This window comes from Stegodyphus dumicola, chromosome 12 (assembly GCF_044657685.1).
Source record: "Stegodyphus dumicola isolate Sdum_Otavi_A_Nest chromosome 12, ASM4465768v1".
Taxonomy (NCBI): domain Eukaryota; kingdom Metazoa; phylum Arthropoda; class Arachnida; order Araneae; family Eresidae; genus Stegodyphus; species Stegodyphus dumicola.
In genome coordinates this window covers 103968478-103990533 of record NC_140779.1, presented here as the reverse complement: position 1 = coordinate 103990533, position 22056 = coordinate 103968478, and the positions used below count along the sequence as shown (strand labels likewise).

At 35.4% G+C, this 22056-nt stretch overlaps 1 protein-coding gene across 1 annotated transcript in view; it reads right to left on the bottom strand.

The window, feature by feature from the left end:
- LOC118196290 (uncharacterized) overlaps positions 1-21661 on the bottom strand; it is a 208566-nt gene extending 186905 nt beyond the window's left edge. Inside the window, exon 1 of the mRNA XM_035367718.2 lies at positions 21533-21661. The gene's annotated coding sequence lies outside the window, so the exon portion shown is untranslated. The remainder of the gene's footprint in view (positions 1-21532) is intronic.
- Between the last annotated feature and the right edge of the window lie 395 nt (positions 21662-22056).

Sequence of the window (22056 nt, the reverse complement as noted above, 5' to 3'; positions counted from 1 at the left end):
CGATTCACGGCGAGGGTATTGCTCATTTTTCATTTCTCCTGCTTTCAAAAAATACCTAATGTCTCTACAGTGGCGCCCGAACTAAAAAGGTGGTGGATGATGAGTCTCCACCGCCAGGATTAGGCGATTGGGTCCTCTAATCCCCAGTCGCCCTTTAAAAGGGGGAGTACATAATGTATTTCTCCCGCCTTCTTAGCATGCCTTCGTGGGGTAGTGGTCAGCACGCTCGACGCGTAGTCGGAGGTCCGTGGTACGAGTCCCGGCTAGGGCATTGCTCATTTTTTATCTCTCCTGCTTTGAAAATACACAATGCCTCTACAACTAATGTACAAAAATAAAAATAGAGTAGCCTTGGGTAAAACAACGGTATGGCAATTAAAAGATCCCTTCTGTTATACTCACTGTTGCCAACATAAATATTTTGTATCTAGATCTAAGTACTGTAATGCTGTCTAGATGTGTTCTCCAAGAATTATAGCATGTGACCTAATGAATTTGGATGTTTTATACTTTTCTTCAGATACTTTTTTCCAGCGTGTAGCCTAAGATTTTAATTTTGTGATAAAAAAATTCTGGCCTGTCAATTGTTTTTTATAATGCAATTCATCTTAAACCATTCATCTTAAAGTCAAATGGCTTGCGGGCCATTTGACTTTAAGATGAATGGTTTAGATTACTGAAATCTTCCTCAGATTCTTAAAATTAAGCAAATGGATATGTTTCGCGACTATTTTTAATAAATTATTTATAGTCCAAATTTCTAGTCTAAAAAACCTTTCTTCAAATTAAATTATCCACTTAGTAGTTTTTCGATTCAGAAATAACAGAAAGGTTGTAGGTTATCTTATGTTAACTAACCAGTTATTATTATTTCACTCTTTACTATGAAATCTCCTTTCTGTATTCTTCACCAGAATGCAAATTAGTAGCGAGAATTTAAACTGAGGTATTTGGATTTGCGATGGAGACTGTTTCTGGCATCGTATGCGCGCTACGTGGCTAGTTTTCTGCCAACCCTAAGAGTTCTAATTATTCGGCTTTGCGGTTTCTCGCTGATGACACCTTGATTGTATGCGATTTTGAGCCAGCTTCTAGTATAGTATTTATTTGTGTAATCTTCGACTATCGTTCAATGTTTAATTTAAATTAGACGCCGCGCAGACTGGAAAGTGGTTAGTGACTCTGGTGGCCATACCGAAGACCCGAGGTTCGAATCCCGGAGAACACATGGATGTAAAATTGTCTGTCTATTCACAGTAAGTAATGGTGGCAGCCTATTAGTTGCCTCTATGATAAAATGATCACTGCTTCTAGCCTTAGTTGGGGCCAAAGCCTAAAAGGGCTAGTGGGCTAGTGGCGCCTAGCCTAAAAGGGCTACTAAAACTCAATAAAAATTTTTAATTGGACTGGTCTGTTTATTTGCATCACCACGAGTTGTAGTTATTGTAGTATAAAAACGTGCACTTATGTTCCGAGTTCTTTTTAAATAAAACGGTTATTTCAACCTTCCCAAGACTTTGCTAATGTTCTCAGACATAGCGTTAACTCTCTTCACATCTGTTAGGGTTATAGAACTAAAATATAGCATTACCAGATCAAGCCTGTAAACTTTCAGAAATTTTCTATTTATTTTTTGTCCAAAGAGGCGTTAAACCCAAAGGGGTATTAGTATCAAAACGGCATTTTGCGTCGTTTTCACGTTTTCTGCGTTGGTTCTCTTTTCAAACTGTTGCCACCAAATACTATGGCCATGTACTATATTTAAAGAAACTAATTAATGAAGAACTGCATAAATGTTTCTCGCATTGTGAAAAAACAACGGTACCTAGAGCCATCGAATTTTGAATAACGTAGTCCTCCAACCGAACATGGGCACTTGGAATCCCTAATTTTGAACTTCGAATTTGTTTTTTTTTAATCTATTTAATATTTTGCAAACTTTTAAACGAATTTTTGATTAACAAACTCAACGATTTCAAAGCGAGCAATGGCAACACTGTACAAAAAAAAAAAAAAAAAAAAAAAAAAAAAAAAAAAAAACCATTTTTATCTCCAGCGCGTGAGACTGTGTACCGGAAATTCTAAACATATGCTCTTTTAAATATTTTGCGACATTGCTATCGAATTGAATTTTGTGGTTTAAGTGCGAAGAACATGACATTTAATAAATAAAGGTAACACTCAAAACGTTAAAAAAAAACGCCCCTTTGGGCGTAATATAAAATCTGAAAGCTTTCAGATTTTTCTTTTCTTTTCTTTTTTAATTTTTTCTTGTTATCTAAAGGACCTTGGGGACAAGATTATTACTCCGTTATGTAACGCTTTTGTTTCTGTTAAATGTGCGACAAAAGTAATGACCTATAAATTGAAGACAAATCAACGTGTCTTCCTTATTTCTGATAATATGAATTAATTACTATTTCTATGAAATGTTGTTTCGATATGTGTTTGAGCCCATATCCACAACAGAATGCACGAGACACTGACAGGATAAGTATATTTTCCAAATATACGTATATATTTATGTATATCTGAATGTCCATCGAAGTTTGAACATACTTCCGTACAAAAAGTAATTTCTTTGTATTTAATACAAACCCTCAACCAATAAATTTCACCATTTTATATATACATTAAAAAGTGTTGGAGAACCACGCAGGTATTTTGTTGGAGTTAATCACAAGAGCATGACTAACCAACTTACTGAAGAGTAATTACTCAGGCTCTTCAAACTGTGAACTGAACTTCAAGTGCGAAAGCTTTAAGAAATTGTGTAATCTCGTTCGGAAATTTAAGAACTAGGTCGCAAAGAATGAGTGGAATTAATCGGAAGACGTTTGGAAAATAATTAGTTTATGACCCTAAGCATTTATTTCATTTACAAGCGCTAGCAGAAAACATTAACAGCTTCAAAAATGGCATATTGTCTCCATTTGAAACAAATGCTACATTTTGCAAACAAGAATTACAAGGAAAACATTTTTTACATAATTTTTTTTTCTAATTTGTGTAGATCTAATAAAGCACTGAGTAAAAGATATATTCCACTTTAATAAAACTCTATGATGACTTAAAATATATATTTAAACTTCATATCTTTTGACTGAAAGCCTAAAATACTAATCAAATATTCAGCGAAATGTGTGTAAAATTTAAACTCTTATTTACAAGCTCGTAGTGAATTTTATTGCAAGTAGAATCAGTATGCAGTTTAAAAATACGATAAAATAATTTTTGAAAACTTATTTAAAGTATGTTTATAAAAACCAGCTTTTTATCAACCTATTTTTTAAATTATATTCTATGTTCCCTGATAACGTTTTACTTTATGTAACTATTTAAATAAAAACTTTTAATAAAAACTTTAAATAAGCAAACAGATTTAAAATCAAACATTAATATGAAACCACAGTTTGAGATTACAAACTATAATGATCCCATCGAGCAAAAATTATTTTAAAATACAGTTTACAATTATAATTAAAATAGTTTTTAAAAACATATTTAACATATAAAATATAAATAAAATATAAATAGTAAAATACTTTTAAGTATAAATTATAAAATATAAAATAAATATAAAAATATAAAATAAAGTATAAATTATAAAATCCAGCTGTTTTTCGACCTATTTTTAAAATTAAATTCTATGCTTCGTGATAAGTTTTTACTTTATACAACTATTTAATTCAAAACTTTCAATGAAAGCTTTAAATAAATGAACAGATTTGAAATCAAGCATTAAACTGAAGCCACAGCTTGAGAATACAAATTAAAATAATCCTAGAACCCCAACTACTATTCTCAGATTGATAACACGCACATAATGATTTGACTTAACAATGTCACGAAGTGTTAATTAAAACTCGAAAAGAAAGCGCCTACTTCTATCATTTGCAGCATTAAAGTACATTTATCCAATATAAATTCCACGTATGTGGTTTATAAGGATAACAAACCAAAAAAAGGAGATGAATTTTACGAATAGTAAACACTGAAGAACACAGTAAAAAGAAAACCCACCGTGAAGCTATTGCATATGCTCTTTTTTATACTGCTTTTGCCTAGCGTCGATTAAGACAGTCTTAGACCTTAACCACAGCTTCTTTGGAGTACTCTTAACACTTATTTTAGTTTCTATGAAAGAGAAAATAGCATAATCTATGGAAGAGTTTGTTTCCGTGAAAGAATTTTGGAGATTATGTGAAGACTAGGGAGCCGCCTAAGACCTGGCGGTCTAGGCGATAATTATGCACTGAATCCGCCTGTCTTTACTCAACAAATCTCTTAGTAACTTGGAAAAGCCTTGTATTATAATTAGCACAACCAGTCTAAAAGCATGTGTTCTCTAATTGCATATTTTAACTTGCAAAGACATTAGGTTTTTTTGGAAGCAGGAGATATAGTCACTTTACTTAACCTGTTCCGCCAAATAAGTTAATGGCACTAAGTGTTAGGAAGTCATCCTAGTCATTGCTAGCAATCTGACAGTTAGGCCGCCTTTTTACATTCTGTAGTTCTTGGATATAATTATATTCATTCACTTGCTTCATTATCTCTAAGATGCCCTTGTTGCAGTAATAGTCCGTGAACAGTCTAGTATTCACAGGATATATGATGTAGTCGGAAGGAAAGAACTGCTGTCGAAGGTTCTTTGTCAGACGGCAGGAGAGCAGGTAATGAAGTGCGTCCTCGTCTTCCCTGCGAAAACCGCAAGAACAGTTGACGTCCCGTCTGAGGAATCCTATATAATACACTGGGAATTTCCCGTGGTGTGGTACTGGCTTGGAGGAAGAGTCGGTTGCATTTGAGCCTCTTGAGAGAAGGTATTGGGAAGATGTTAAAAGTAAATCTTCCTGTCTCTTCTTCCTGCCATCGTGATGACCATGTCTCTTGGAATGTTGTCTTGAGGAGCCTTTTTGCAACTTCTGCGGAAAGCGGAACTTCCTTGTCAATTTCTGGTTTGAGAGCTGCAGTCTTAGCTAGTTCATCCGCTCGTTCGTTGCCTGTTATGTCCTTTTATCCAGTTGATCTTTAAAGGTATGGAAGAGCCTAACGTCAAGAGGATCTCTCTAAGTGCTGACGCGTGCGGATGTTTTGGAGGAAAGGAATTCAGCGCATTCAGAACGCTTATGCTATCTGTGAAGAATGAAGTGTGAGCTGCTGGTTGCGTACTGGTTGCGTACATAGTGCTGCTTCTTTGAGTGCGAGGGACTCGGCTTGGAAGTGTGTGTGTGTGATTATGGCAAAGCCTCGAGGGCTATCTGCCTAAGAGGAGGGATGCCTTCGTGGAGGACTTTCTAAGGAAAACTGGCTCGTATACACGTTACACATCGGCTTGGAAGACTGAAGCATGGTTGCTTAGACGGAATTGTGACTGATAAATTTCTTCATTAGAAAAGACCGTGAACGCTGCCCCTACTCGTCCTCAAATTTTTTATCCTTCAAAGAAAATGTCTCTTTGTTGTCCTGAGTGTGGAGATTTGCACCAGGGAAGGATGGGTAGATCTCCTGGGTGTAAGACAGGGGGATCTTGGAAGCTTTCTATTCTGGCATAGGATAGATGTAAATCTTCTTTAGTGTGAAGGTCCTCTTTGTAGTGTTGTTGTCGATAGTGTTGTAGTCTCTTTCTAGTCGATAGATTGATCTTTCTAATTTTGTTTTTAGGTCCAGTGGGAGCGTGACACCTAAAACCTGAAGTGCTGCCGTTGATGTGGTGCTATACGCACTGGTGATTTTTAACAGGATTACTCGCTGTATTTGTTGTAGTTTTTGACATATTCTTGCTGTGCCAGACTAGGCAGCCGTAGAGGATCATGCGTTCAATTGCATTTAGGTATAGATGTTTTAACAGGCGCCCCTTTTGGCTCCACTTGTCTGTGATTATCCTGTTTAGTTTATTGATGATTCGATGCGTCTTATCTCGGACTTCCGTAAGATGTGATACCCACGTGAGCTCCTTATTAAGCGTGAATCCGAGGTATTTAATGGTATCCTGACGTCGCAGTGGTTGCCCTTCGCACTTTATGCGTGGTGGATTCGCGTCCATGTCTTTCCAATACTGAAACACAGTTTGTTGTTTTGACTCCACTTTGTAAGCAATTTGAGTGCTACGTCTGCTTTACGCTCTATTGTTGTCCTATTGCCTCCGTCTATTATAAGTATAACATCGTCGTCGTAAGCTTGTATCTTGGCACTATCTCCAAAGTTGATGTTCAGCGCTGAGTCTGCAATTATGTCCCACAGGATGGGTCCAATATTAGACCCCTGTGGGGCTCCTTTGTGGTAATTCATCGTAATATTTAGGGCGTCTCTTTTGTAGGTCACTTGACGTTCTGTGAGTTAGCTTGTGATCAGTTGGTAAAGCTTCTTTGGACATCGCAGGTCTTTTAGTTTTGTTTTGAGCGCTGGACACCATAGTTTATTGAATGCTAACACTACGTCAAGCGATATTATACACGTATGAAGGTTATTTTATCTGTTATTTAAGATGATGTCTTGGACACGGTTGAGAGCGTCGGTGATGCTTTGCCCTTTAGTAAACCCGAATTGGGTGGGGTTTAGTAGTTTGTTTTTTACCAGGTAATACGTTAATCTCTGCGTAAGCATCTTGTCAAGAACTTTGCCTCACGCTGAGAGTAAGCAGATAGGTCTGTAAGAACCGGGCATGGACTTTGGTTTTCCCTCTTTCTGGAACAATACTAGCTATGCGTTTTTCCATTCCTTTGGAAAATAGCCTAATTCAAGGCGCTTGTTAAAGAGTATTAGAATTTGTTTGTCGTCCGCGAGCCTAAGCTCTTCTATGATTTTAATCGTGAGGCCATCCAGACCATGAGCTTTACCTCTGCATGCTGAGTTTATTGTACTTTGCAATTCTTCGAGTGTGAATGGCTGATCGTCTTCCGAGTTTGGAATTTCGGTTGATTCGGCATGGATATCTGCGTGATATGTAGAGTCCTGGTTGGGGTCGTCTTCTGGAAAATGGAACCTCATTATTTCTCTAATTTCCTCTCCAGTTGTTTTTTGGAATCTCTTCCTTGTTGCTTTAACCTTTTTTCTCAGAATAGTGAGATCCTTTGTCCACCATGGACAGGTGCGCGATCTTGGTTTCGAGTTATGTGAAAGAACCGTTCTTTGATAGATCTCATGGAGACTAGTGGTAACTTCTCTTATATATTTATCGATTTCTTCGACAGTTGTCAGATTTCTAGGGTCAGCTAGAGATTTTGAGACATACCTTGTGAAACGTAGCCAGTCGGTATGTCGCACATTGATTTTCGATCTTCTCCATGTTGGGTAATGAATGCTGGAGACGTCAAAATAGATATTATTATGATCGCTATTGTTTGCTTCGTCCGTTACATTCCAATTATCGATCCGGATTCTGTCTCAACTGATGATAAGTGTGAGGTCAATCCAGCTGTTGCTACTTACTCCTGCGATAGTTGACGTATCCCCTATCTTGTTGACAATCGATAGTCCAGTGCTGGCTATGAATTCTCATACTTTGAGGCCTCGTGTGTCCGTATTATGTGAGCCCTATAGGGGACTTTTGGCATTGAAATCTCCGGTAATTACTGTAGTCATGTTGTTATTATCCTGCATAAACCTTTCCAGAGTTCAAGATTGTTGCAATGTCCGGCGATGGGGAACAGTATACCGTGATTAGTATAAATCTTGAGTCACTGCCTATTGCAAGCGTTATTATCTCCGGAGAGATGAAAAATTCCAGAACTGGGAGATTTGAATCCGCTATAATCACTGCAGGTTTTGCGTCTGTTCGAGAGTAGAACCTCCTATATTTTTGTGGGGAACCCGTACAGTTTGTTCTGTACTGTGTACGGTTCCTGGATACATGCTACTTTGAGTTTGTCGTTCTGTTCAAAATTTATCTTTAAGTTTTCTGTTGCACTCCTGGAGTGCTTAAGATTAATCTGGATTATTTGGATACTTTCCATAATATGTTGGTTGTTTTAGTCGTTCGAGCTCTTTTAGGTAGCATGGGCATTTCTTATCTCGGCTATCAATGTTGGGCATCGAGGCCTGTATTATATCGTTTATTCACCTTTGTGCAGTTGACCCAGCTGACTGTCTTCTGGTCACCATTGGTCTTCTCGTGATCTGTGGAGCCGCATCCGGCACAGACTTTATCTTCCTTGCAATATTTCTCTGGGTGGTTATACCCAAGGCATTTGACACATTGCGAAACCTTTATAAACTCCCTTACGTTGTTTTTTTGTCCATTGTATGTTAAACTCCCTCGTTTTCATAAGGATCTTAAAAGCTACAGGGTCTTTAGATAGAACCCAGTGCTGTCCAAAGCGGGCCTTCATGGCGAACAGAACCTCTAATTCACTTTCTGCTAGGTCGGTGTTCTGTGTTTTAATGAAGTTTACTATCTCGTCTTTATTAATGTTCTCGTTGACATTGTACACTATTATTATGGGGTTTCTTTTTTGTGGATGTTTCGTCTCCACTACGTCCTTCAGCTTCCGATTTTCATTTATGGCTGCTTTAAGTATTGCCAGTTCTTCCTTTTTCGTAACTTCTACTAGGAGCCCTCCTTTGTTGACTCTCTTTATATTCTTGACGTCTACTTTGAATTTCCCTGGATCTATGTACTTCACCTGTTTCTCCTTTACCTCGTCGGATGTGCTACCACAGTCTTAGGATAGACTTGTAATACATGCTCTGTCTCTCGTCGTGTTCTCGATTGTGATCGTCTAGATCTAGAACTACTTCTGGATGGCCGTCGAGATCTTGCAACTTCTGCATAAGACAACATTTGAGTGGCGACTATTCCTTGGATGAATGTCTCTATAATCTTAGTTTGTTCAATTTGTCTTTCCAAAGTGGCTATTTTGTAACTCTGCCTCGAGACTATTCTTAACATAAGTCAAAGAAACCTCGTATCTTTTTGTTTGTTTTTGTGGAAATGTCGTCTCTATTTAAATATCCAATTAGATTAGTATAGTACTTCGAAGCCTCCTGATACTCTGTACTGGCATCTACCAAAGTTATATCAACGTCTAGCTGTCGTGTACTGCTCTGTTTCTGTGGCTTATCTATTATTGGAGCACTGGGCGACTGCGTTTCATGGTCGGGGCGTTGCCTGTTAGGCTCTTTAGGCGCAATACCGGCGGGTAGAAAGAATTAAGTTGATGATGCACCAAATACCTGGTGTTAACATATATCCGCCACACTAAGCCTAACGCATACTGAAAATTACAAATGCATATAACATTTTTCATACAAGTACCAAAGCCACGATTTTCAATAAATAGAACCGATGATAGAACATAAAATATTTTTGACACATATAAAATCCTATTTTATACTCAAAAGTTACTTGCACGGTATATAAAAACCTTGAGAGACAATGCTTACTCTGAATATGCAAATGAAGTCGGCGGACAGCAACAATTTTAAAAGTCTTCCTATCCTCGAAGATTTACCTTCTTCGCGGAAAAAATACCACAAATATCGCAAACGGAACTAGTAATCCATGGAAGAATCACATTTTCACAAACACAAGTGGTATAATGACCAAGATTTTAGCACTTTTAACGAAGCACACAAAAACCACAACCAAAACCGGAAGCAGGAGATGAAAAATGAGCAATGCTCTCGCCGGCACTCAAACCACGAGCCTCTCGAACACGCGCCGAGCGTGCTGACAATTACACCACGAAGGCATGCTAAGAAGGCGGGAGAAATACCTTATAAAGTACTTTATTAATCTTTTACAAATATACATACTTTTCCACGTTTATGAAGAATGTATACATATTGTTACGAATTTTATATGTATGTAAATAATTTTATTGAAATTGTAGTATTTTGTGTCTAATCTAACATGAAACGCTTGAAAGAGATGAAGCTTCGCCTGAAAAAATACGATTGAAGGAGCCAGTCTATTTAACATTGAAGTAAATGGCTATCTCGCTAAATTGGCGAGATATCGCCAAGCTAGAGATGGGTTTGGCGACTAATTTTTGTCACTACATTTGGCGTGAAATAGAGAAAAATCACCAAAGTTGGCGACCATTTGGCAACATTTTGGTCCGGTCCCTTTATGACTGTAATTAGTATTGTAATTGAATAACTGTAATTGATTCGTGTATGTAACTGTAACCCTGTCCATCCTTCATATTCTTTTAAGTTATTTCGAGGAAAAGGTATATACTAAAGATTTCTCGGCTGCCAGGGGAAAACCTGAAAGACGGAAGAGAGGGTTAATTTTTCAGTTGCTAGTTCAGAGCTGAATTCGGAGTACTGAGATATCCGTATAAGCTTCGCTCTTTAGTTGCGCTTTGCATCGCGTCGTGTTTAACATTCTTTAGTAAATTGAAGTGAAACTACTGATTGTAATCTCTGATAATGAGAAGAGCTATACGGGTATTTCTGAGGAAAATACCAGAACTCTAAAATATTTCTTTTGGTAAAATAAATTTTATGAAGCTATCGTCGGTTCTGTATGCATTCAATTCATTATAAACCCGTACGCACGCAACAATGTTTCTCCACCTGGGAGCTGTACCAGCATCAGGGAACAAGTAAGTTTTCATAAATTCGTTTATTATTTCACGCCTAAATCCAGCACTCGTGGTGATCAGATGATATCACTGAGCATACAAACAGAATATTGTATATGTCTGATTCACCTCGTCATTACAATTAAGTGTCTAAAAAACAAAAATTAGCAATATTCGCTTATGACTCAGTTTCCGATTTTACTCTGCGCGTACCGCGTCATAAGCTTCGTCCTTGATCTTGCAAATGAGTCACGCCCACTGTCCACCTAAATGTCGAGGTCCTATCTCTATGCGTTGCACGTTCTGTTGTCGTCGGAAGCACAACGAAGGCGTCTAACGTCCATCGCCCACGAATTTTCACTTTTATGAATGGGTTGAAGAAAGTCAATAGGTCATTGAGCTTATTTAAATCGTAGCAAATTTGCAAGACAGTTTTAAAGAGTAGCTTTCTTTTAGTTGATTGCAGTAGGCGCCGCTTAATGTGATTGCGGTTAATGTTACCATTCGGATATTGTTATTGAATTGCCTAAGTCCCGCTCGTTTGCACATGGAAAATACGTCCTTTGTTTTGATCGGCAATTCGGTTAATATGATCAAAGTATTATAAAAGTTAACAGACTGAAATAAAGTCGCCAAATAAGCGATAAAGTCGCCAATAAGTTTAAAATACATTATAAACATTTTCAAGTATAAAACGAATGCCGCCAAACAGTAGTTTATATTGCTAAACAGCTTGTTTTCGATTTTAGTCAACCATTAAAAATTAGGCAAAGAAATGGGTTTAAATTTTGAACAATTCTATCGATTTTGAAGGATGATCCGATACAGGTTGCTGTTCTTCAGGAGGAAAAGAAATCCGCGGAATTTCCCCCCACTTTAAAAGAAAACTGAATATATCCATGCCACACTTCATCGCTATTTTGCCTAATTTTACATTTGCATCTTATAGCATATACATCTATAGCATAAATACTACATATCTATAGCATAAATATAGCATATAATATTACATCATAGCCTGTAATATTTTTTTTTTTAATTTAAAGAAAAAGAAATCCTTGTGCACCACAAGTATTACACGAGACTTACAAATCGTAAGTAAAAAAGGCAAAATTGTAAGTAATAACATCAATTTTCAATAATACAATGAAATCATACACTAAACACAAAAGTATAAAAATGTATAAAGAAATCATTTACAATGTTTAAAATAAAAGTCAAGAAAATCGTTGAAAGCTCGGTAGGCCGAAGCTGAAGATACAAAATCATAACATTTCGGCGGCCAATGAATTCCAATTAATTTTATTCTGCATTTCAATAGATTTCTTGCTTTATAAAGCAATGAGCAGTCAAAAAGCAGGTGGAAAACACTTTGCTGAACGCTAAAATTGCAATAACACAAAATGGAGGACGTCAGCTTAAACCGTTCAAGATAAACATTAAACTTACCATGTCGAGACAAAACCTGCGTAACTTTAAAATTGAGCAACAAGTCCTTACTTTTCAGTCTCAAAAATAGTTGGGAAGAATGTTTTTGTAACAGATCCCTTATCAGAAGAGATATAATCACAGTTCCACTGCTCATTCATTTTAGCTTTGAATGTTTTTTTGAAATAAGATTTTGGGATATTTACATCAACATTTATATTATTTTTAGTTGCATTTTTAGCAAGCCAATCAGATCTCTCGTTTCCATAATTACCCAAATGACCAAGGACAAATGTAAAAAACACTGAAATAACCTTCTTCTCCAGATCTCCGAGAGACTGTTGTATATTAACGTTATTAATATTAATATCATTACATAAAGGGGTATTTTTAAGGGACTCCAGGGAAGAGAGTGAATCCGTACAGATTACGTAGCTGGAATCACGTCCATCCTGGCTAATTATCCATTTACGCCTGCAATATTACATTTACTATATAATGTTTCATCTTATAGCAGTGGTTTATTTAAATTTAGATTCTTTTAAATGTGTTTTATAATAAAGCAAGAAAAAGTAGAGAAATGTTAAATACCATAACTTGAATAAAAGCAGTTTTTTATATTCATAAAATAAAACAAAATACTTAATTGGTAAATAAAAGGCTGACCATATTCCCCTTCCCGACTCTATGAAATTCCCCCCCTCCCGCTTGAGAATGAGGGAAGTCCTTCGAGTGTTAAGATTAGGAACAAAGCTTCGGCCAAATAATTTCTAGAAACGTTATGAACCATTATGAATTCATAAGCTAATGTTTGCATCTTACTAATTAAAATGTTGTGAAAGTACTTATATGTTTCTTGCTGCATTTATATTAAACTAGCCTGGGGTGCCCGGCTTCGCTCAGGGGGTTGATATGAGATTGTGATGGTAGTTGGAATAAAAGGATAAACTTTAAGAGGTAAAAGCTTTTTATTGAAAACATATTGTAACTATTTACAGTACTTATTTGTAACCAACATTTTTCACTTTGTTGTTCGCGGTATATATGCAAAAAGTTTTCGAATTTTTACTCGAGGGCAAGCTATGTATAACTGAATGGTGAGAAAAGTAGGAGTCTTTGAGGTTGATGCCGCAATGTTTTAAAGTTTGTCCTTGCGCTTTGTTAATTGTAAAACTATGGGGTAATTTAATTAGAAATTGCAGTCCTTTAAATTGAAATGGGAATTTAGTAGATGTCAGTGGTATTCTGGGGATAAACACTATGGGTCCTTTATCCTTTCCAGTCATAAGTTCGGCTTCGATAATGTTATTCGATAGCTGCTAGACGACCATCCTTGTTCCATTACATAGCTTTGGTGAGTTGAGATTTCTGAGTAGAATCATGGGATATCCAATTTTCAGTCTAAGACAGTGTAATGGCATTCCTGGTACTTGCAAAAAAGTTTTAAAATTCTGTAGAGAAGTTATCCCTTTCTTCATCGTTTACGATCGTGTCAATCGATTTGTGTATTCTCTGTTACACTTTACACACTTTATTTTAGATTTTAGTCACTGTATCACTTTGGTTACTCACTGTTTGTTTTTATTCACTCACTGCACTTCACTGATAAGAACCTACAACGGATCTTGTTTTATATACCCCTAACATTGAGTAGCCCTATCCATATAAAAAAGGCTTCGAATAGTTTGCAATGTTATAGAACATTCCAAAACATTTGAGAGTGTTATGGAATGTTCCACAATGATCTGGGATGTTCCCTAACGTTCCAGACTATTCCCGAACACTCCACAACATTTCATAATGTCACGGGATGTTCTGGAAAACTCTTGAATGCTCTGGACTGTTCCATAAATTTCTAGAGGGAAATTTCCAGCCCTTGAGGTAGAAACGGAAAACTTCATGGATGGGGCATAGAGGGCTACTACACCATATAACTAAATCGTACCGGGAATCGTTTTTTAGTTTTAGCGGCACGCACACTATACATCTACTTTTATAATACATATTGATTAGTCATTTTGCTGTATTTATATTATGTTAATTATTTATATTAAAATAGTTATTCATTGCTATTTTGAAGGATACTTTGATACTTCTGTGTCACGCTGGTCCACAGCAAGAAATTTCTTATCCTGCTCTTACCAGTTCTTTAATGAGTTGGAACTAATATATGGTACTGTACATGATTCCTAATACATGGTACTGTATTAGTTACAAAACATAAAAGTGTGGCTGACGGTACTGACTGATTATCAAAAGGTCTTCCCTGTTTATAATAGTAAGAACTCCATGAAATCAAACCGATTAAGGTAGCCCAAACTGTGAAGATCTGTATGATCTCACTGTTCGGGCTATGTATCTGTATGTGTGAACGTGATTTAGATATTCAGATTTAGAAATTTGATGTAATAACAGTGTTAGTTAACAAAACTTTATTTGAAGCTAAAATGAGAAAACGAAGCCAAACGACGTTATAGTGGTTACACCCAGACGTTATAGTAGTTACTGCGGTACCGACGGGCCTGAGTTCCAATCCCGGAGAAGGCACAGAATCTTTATAAATGTATAGTGTCTTTCCGGCATAAAAGCACATTGGGGTGGAAGTAGAAGTCCAACCCCCTTGAGGCTCTCGCAATCATTCTTCAATGAAATACGTGGACAAGACAACAACAACATGAGAAAACGAATATCGCCAATTGGTCATTAAGTGCACAAAGATGGCGAACTTCGTCTTTAAGTGCAAAATGAAAACTCAAAATGTTTCATCTCCCGTCTGCAACATATTTTTTTTAAATGTGTAAAATCGCCGAATTATTATTTTTTAATCATTCTTATTTTAAAAGAGAGCAAAAAGTCTATTTTATAATCTGTGAAAGATTCAAAACTTTATATCCGATACAATTTTAAATATTGAAATTTTAAAATACGCCAATTTTAAAAAACAACATTTTTAATTCAAATTTTAAAACACACCAATTTTAAAACATCCTTTAAATAGTCTGAAAATAAAATCAACAGATTTTCAAAAAATTCGAAAATACCCTCCTCCTAAAGTACACAATACCTAAGGTGCAGTTTCCCAAAATGCATTCGGTCAGTTAATCCTTATTGTAGAAATTCTTGTTCTAAAAAGATTCTTTGGTGGTTCTTTATCTTTTAGCGCATATCCAGGAAATTTACATAAAAATACTACAGAAATCGTACGTTTCGCGGATTTTTTTATTACCTTAAAAAATAACTTGAAATAAAATTTTCTAATTTTGTATATCTTTAAAATATTTTTTCCCAGCGAAAACAATTTACTATATAATTCTTATATCGTATTCTCAGTAAATCTATTTTTTTATTTTCGAACTAACAGCCTTACTTATTTTTATCTCCAGTCATTTTTCTTAAAGCATTTAACATCGTAATATATTTTTAAAGTAATGTAAATCCCGAAAATCTGACTAAAATTTCATAAAAAAAATTGCAGAGATTTCTTTTTAAGTATCGCAAATTATCGTTCATCACATTATCACAAATTCACATCAGAAAATAAAATACAGTCAAATACTATGTTATGGAAATCTGAAGAATGTAGTGTTAGTTCAGTTTTGGAGTCTTCTTTGAACCCCTATGTAGGTTTTAAAATATTAATACGAATGAAATTTTTCTGAGATTAATATACGGACTTTTTTAGTTTCTGTAACTCAGGAATGCATGATATAAAATGCTTTTTCTTACATCATAAAGCTAACTGAAAGTCAGATATTGGAACTTAATTTAGATTAGAATACTTCACTTTTCTGCCAAAACGAAATGCGTATAATTTTAGTAATACTTCAACTATCTTCAGTTTCACTCATTCTGATTTTAAATTTATCTGATTTAAATTCGGTCTAACATCTTCAGTTTCATGAATGTTTTTATTTCGTGCTTATTTCATTTAAAATAAGACTAAAGCAAATCTTGATGCACGCAGATCTCCTTTGCCACTAGGGACATTTTCTGGAAAAAGTCTTACAACAGTCGTTCAGATTCGTTTAACTTGCGGGAAAATGTATTCATAAATTAATGCCCTTGCCACTCTGTTTAGTTAAAAGACAAGAGTTTGCGGTATGCTTAGCTAAGCCATACGCCATGTTCTTAGTTATAATGGTTTCGAAGTTGTTAGCAAAATATTTTACAACTCCAAGCAGTAACAACTTTTCGAGATGAAGATACCCGCAGCAAATACGAATATTTTCATCATCTGGATACTTTCATTATTTTGTATCCGAAATATAAATAGTATAGCAAATATAAAAAAATCTGATTTGTACACCATATGACTTCCATGTACAGAATATTAAATTATACACAATTTTCCTGCATTTCATTTAAACATATTGAATTAACAGTTAACAAATTTTGAATTAAGTCTACTTCGTGGATAATGCATAAACCACAGTAAAATAAATACACTCTCTAAAATTTATTATATTTATTTACCATAGCAACACCTTAGCTCTAAGTTCACTTAACAGAGTTACATCTCATTCATTTTATAACTCAGAGTGCACAAAAATTATATCATCTGAAGGATTACCGCATGTTCTATTCAAATACTATAATAAATCTAAAACGATGTTCAAAAGAAATTAAACAAATAAAAAAGAAACAGATTTTCACAGACGATTCAGCGTCGCTTACCTAATACGCATGCGCTACTAATTAATTCAGTTCTGATATCGTGGCAAAGCAAAAATACATAAAAATTCAAAATATTTTCCGTAAAAATTGAAAGATATAGAAAAACACAAAACACCAAGTACGGTTCAAACAATTAAAAAAAAAAAACAATTTTTACAATTAATATTACAGTTCCTGAGCAAAAACAATTTATTCGGCCAGTGGGCAAGAAGGCATATTTTTCGATGCCCAAAACTGTAAGTTTACTTTTGGTCTTACTTGGCAAAAAAATACCGAAGGCGTAGAAACTGACTTAATTTGTTGTGGCCGCTATGCTGAGTCAATATATTTGATAATTTAATAATTTCAATGATAATTCTAGAATGAATTAAGCATAATTTAATTCGCAATAATACTTACGGAGCTTAGTTTCTCTAGATTAGCAACAAATCCACTAGTCTGCTAAGTTTCAAATGTAAACAAATATGGCTGCTATGGTAAAAAATTAGGCTTAACCGCAATTAAACATTTTTTAAATAGTTGATAATTCTACAACTGTACCATGCAGGTTAACTAAAGGCATAAGAACCTCAACCGGAAGGTAAGAACAACATAACTTTATCATTTTTAAAGCAAAAAAATGGACTATTTACAGACATATAAGAATAAAGAAACTGAGCTCACTGAGCCGAGTAAGAGAGTGGATATATATACATATATTTATATAGTTTTGGTGCTGCTGATTGCAACCAAAATGGGAGGTGCACATCTACATGTTCTATCAGTCCTATATATAAAATTTCAACGTTCTGAGGCTACTCGTTTTTGAGTTATGCGAGATACATACACGTACGTACAGACACCACAAAAAAAAAATCTATTCAGAATCTATTTTAAATCAGTTTTCAGATTTTTTGCAGGGGAAAAAGAGTCCTTTATTCTGTCCTTACCTACAGATTTCTCACAAAAACATCGTTAAATTGCATTCGATAGCGGTCAAAATGGATATTTTCTCTGAAATATGATACCCGAAATTTTTCGTGATTACAATACTTCCTTCGTAAAAGAAAGTAAAATAGTAAGGCAACAGTTATCAATTCTGTAAACATGAATATTGATCAACTGATTACGTTCACGGCGCACACATGTTTTCTCTTCGTCTTTTCTAATATAAGATATGACAGTACTGGTATAACAAATGCGTTTCTGAAAGGGAGATATTTAAGTTCTCGAAAAAAAAATTTCCAAACCCAAGAGTTTATGAAAGCGTGAAAAAGGAGGAGGGAAGTGATATTCAAAAGGCAAATTCAAACACAAAGGGAAATTCCAAACCTAAGATTTTACAAAACTACAAAAAGGAAAGAACTAGATAGTGATCGAATTTAAAACGAACTTCGTACTACTTAATACAATTAAACATCTATCATTAAAAGCTCATCTGTCATAAGAACTATAATCCTGCTCAATGTTACACGATCTTGCATAACGGCTTTTGTTAAATTTCCTTCGCTTCATGAAGAGGAACACCTTCTCATTTGAATACTAAACAAAAATAACAAACTATCCACATTCTTCGACTGGAAATACTTTTCCCGCCTTTTCTTGAGGATCCTGTTACGTGGGCGTAGGTACCACTACTAAGTGACGTCAAAACGATGGATTGACGTCACATTGACGTCACAACGGGTGGCACGCCCATCTTGCCTCTAGGTAGTCATATGTACAACCTCCTCCTATACCTCCAAGCACTTGTAGTCCAGGAATTTTTAAGTTACAAATTACTATAAATTTTTACGTCTGCGGTTTTGTGAATTGAGGTATGCTTGTTCTTGAATAAATGGTTAATAATGGTTAAGAATAGCCCTAAATAATATCTCCAACAATTCAATAAATGACACAAAACAATCTTCTGCATGTGTTTAATTTAATCTAAGCTTTGTCGCAATGGAAATCGTTACTCGTGTGGAAAAAAAGGTCGGATCCTCTAATTTGAAAAAAATTCTTTAATTCCCTCCTTGCCATGATAACGACACATGTTACGATCAAAAATGAAAAATGGGTGCTATGACCTTGAAGTGCCTATTTTAAAGTAACAGGCCGCAGATATTGTAGTGTAACTGTAAATACTTTACTAGGCGAAATGACAAATCCAGTATCCAGACGCATTTCAGAATGTGAAAAGAATTTTTCTAATATCATACATGCAGGTAAATTTAAACTGAACGTAACATGCGATAGAATTAAACATCGTAAATAATAAAAATTAATAACGAAAGAAACGTGGTAAGCATTTTGTATGATCTTCAATTAACTTCAATCTTTTGGAATATTTACCGTTTCTAGAGGCTTGTACAACTAATATGTGAACAGAACAGTTTTCTTCATCTTCCAAAAAGCAACTGTTCGAATCCCCGAGAAGGCATGTATGTTTATAAATGCATGTATCTAACAGGTATAGTTGTTAATGACGCTGATTGATACGCCGGAAAGCCAGGGTTCAAATCTCAGAGAAGGTATTGCTGCTGTTGTTGTGACTTATCTCACTTGTCTGACAGTGACCTTCAAAACAAGCCCACGAAATTCAACGTGGCAAGGAGTGCAGACTGCGCTTATTGTTGGCAAGAGTCTTGAGCACTTTACTCAGTTCCACCCCTCAATTTTGAAGGGAAGTGCCCCGAGGGACGGTTCCGAGAGTCTCCCACACCTCTTTCACTTCGACTGACCTCTCGAGAGGACTTACGGATAACTACATATTTAGAGTGCCCTCATGCCTCACAGACACTATACATTTACAAACATCCATGACTTCTCCGGGATTCGAACCCGGGACCTTCGATGCGGCAGTCAACGTCACTAATCACTATCTCGGTTGGGCGGCCGGTTTTTTGTAAGCATATAGTACCGGTGTTGCAAGCTAGCACTTAAAATATATGTCGAACTAAATTCCTCTCGAGTTGCTTAGGGGTAGTTGAACAGGATAGGAGACCCTCGGACAAGATCCCGTGATGATTTCCTTCAAAAGTGGGCAGAAATTGCGCAAAATCGCACTGTCACCTGTATAGTGATCAAGTCTCATGCCAATGACATGCAAGACTGCGGCTTGCCTTCCATACCACGATAAAATTCGTGGTCTTTTCGTGGTCTTCTGATTAGGTCAGACAACTGAGATTAGCAACAACAGCAAAGCCTATTATGCTTTACTATAACTGTCTAATCCAGAAGGGGATTCCTAATTTCAGAGGGGGGATGCAATTAGCCTTTTTACCTGTTAAGTATTGAGTTTAGGAATGTAGAGAAAAAAAAACTATTTTTTTCAAGTTTTATATTTATCAAAATTTTTTATACTTTTTCTTTTAAATTGGTTGAGAATCACCGAATGTTAAAAATAATCTAAATTTTAATTAAAGTGCGTATATTTTTTTAGATTTTGGAAAAGGGGGAGGAATGATCGAATAGCAACGGTAAAAGGGGTGCATGGTGCAAAACTGGTTGAGAATCACCGGATTAAATGACCAATCATGTTTAAAAACAAAAGATTTTACTATGTCTGTCACTATTCTTTTAAAATGGTGACACTATATTGCTGTTATGTCGTTTTCGCTTTATTTTATTCAGAATGAATAAGAATGATTAAATTATTTTAGTGTTAAATTCGTTTTGGCTAAATTCTTACATATTTTTTAAAGCTTGCATTTTTCAGTCTTTTCCTCTAGCCTAATTTCAGAATGTGTAAACAGTCATATAGGGAATTTCTATCAATGTCTGGCATGACTTTCCATGCGAACTTTGTTTGATCTATTTTTAGCATTCGTTGTCTAAATAAATTAATTAAATTTAATTTAAAAGATTTTTTTTATTAAGCATTTTGAAACTTTTTTTCAATTTTGTAAAGATATACGAAAAAAAAAAAAAAAAAAAAAATACGAATTTTTTTCGAAGCAAGTTTATTCTAATGAGAAACGGTTCAAAATACCGAATGCAAAATTTTCTAAAATTCGAACAAAAGAAATGTTAATTACGAAAGAAAGGAACGGTTTCTAATGTGCATTAGTCATTATTATTTAGCATGACTTCAGTATCACGAAAACAGAAATAAAAACCAGGGGTTTGTAGCATTTACGTTGAACAACCTTGAAAGATTTTCAGCATATCCTCGCGCATTTTCCACAAATATAACAAATGAAATACAGTCATAAATAAACTACTGATAGTTATCAGAGTATTCTTTCTTTAAGAGAAACTTACATTCTAATAAGAATACATAGCAATATTAGCATTACAGTTTCTAATTAGATAGCTTCATTTCTATTACTTAATAACTATAACTTTACTATAACTTGAATCTCGTACGTCCTCACTGTTACCTTTGCCACTCTTTAGTCCCCGAATCATCTATAACTATCATCTATAATCTATCTAATAATTAAAGAAGGTTCAGATTTACAGCCAACTCAACGAAATCGGAGTCCGTTTGCGTTTGCTTCGCCGTGACGGGTAGATTGTTGTAGTAGACCCCGAAGAAAAATCAGTTAGAAGGGAAAGGTTCGGCGTGTCCTTCTCAGGTAATTTGCGAATATTTGTTAGACGGAAACAATCGCTACGTAGACAAGTCCATTTTAAAAGTTAGAGGAACTCGTTTTCTGAACGCATTGAGGAAGGGACAATTTACGCGAATATTTTTTTAATCTTCTGAATCTGTCGCTAAAATTCAGGGGAAAGAGGAATACGATAGAGGAAAATGCACGAGGAGATATGGTGTAAAAGGATTTAAATTTTAGGCTTAAAATATGCACAAAAGTGTTTAATTAATTTCGCTCGTTCAGAGCACAAACACGATACCTAACATAAAATAAGTACCTGATTCAAATACGCGGAAAATACTAGGGGAGAAAATTTAAGAAGAGAAAAAAGCATACCTTTTTTACTGAGCCCATTAGTTTTCTTTTTAACCCAAAACACCGCAATTCCCAGTTTTCGCTTTGCATTGTTCATTCTTGCAGCTGGAAGCTTTTGATATCACGTTTTGCGTTAGGTACTTTAGTGCGTGAAGTGAATAGAATGGAAAGAACTTTGATTTTTAATGTATTTAAAAGAAATATTGCGAACAAAGAGGAAAGACGTCACAGTGACGTCAGCTTCAAAGCGGGACGATACAATTGACGTCACTTCCTACTTCAGTGACACGATTCAAGATGCCAGCGTTGCTAATAGGAATTAACTGTCTGTCACCGAGATGTGGTAGATAAATGACCTTGAAATTAAGTATGAAAAATATCCGTTATTTTATTATTTTTACTCTTTTAGTTCGTTTAGGATTTTTATCCCGTAAATCTATAATTATTTCAAAACAAAAAGGCAACCAAATTTTTCGAAATTAGATTAAACATGTGTATGCATACTCTTGCAGCACTTATTTACATAAAGAATACTGCACAAATAC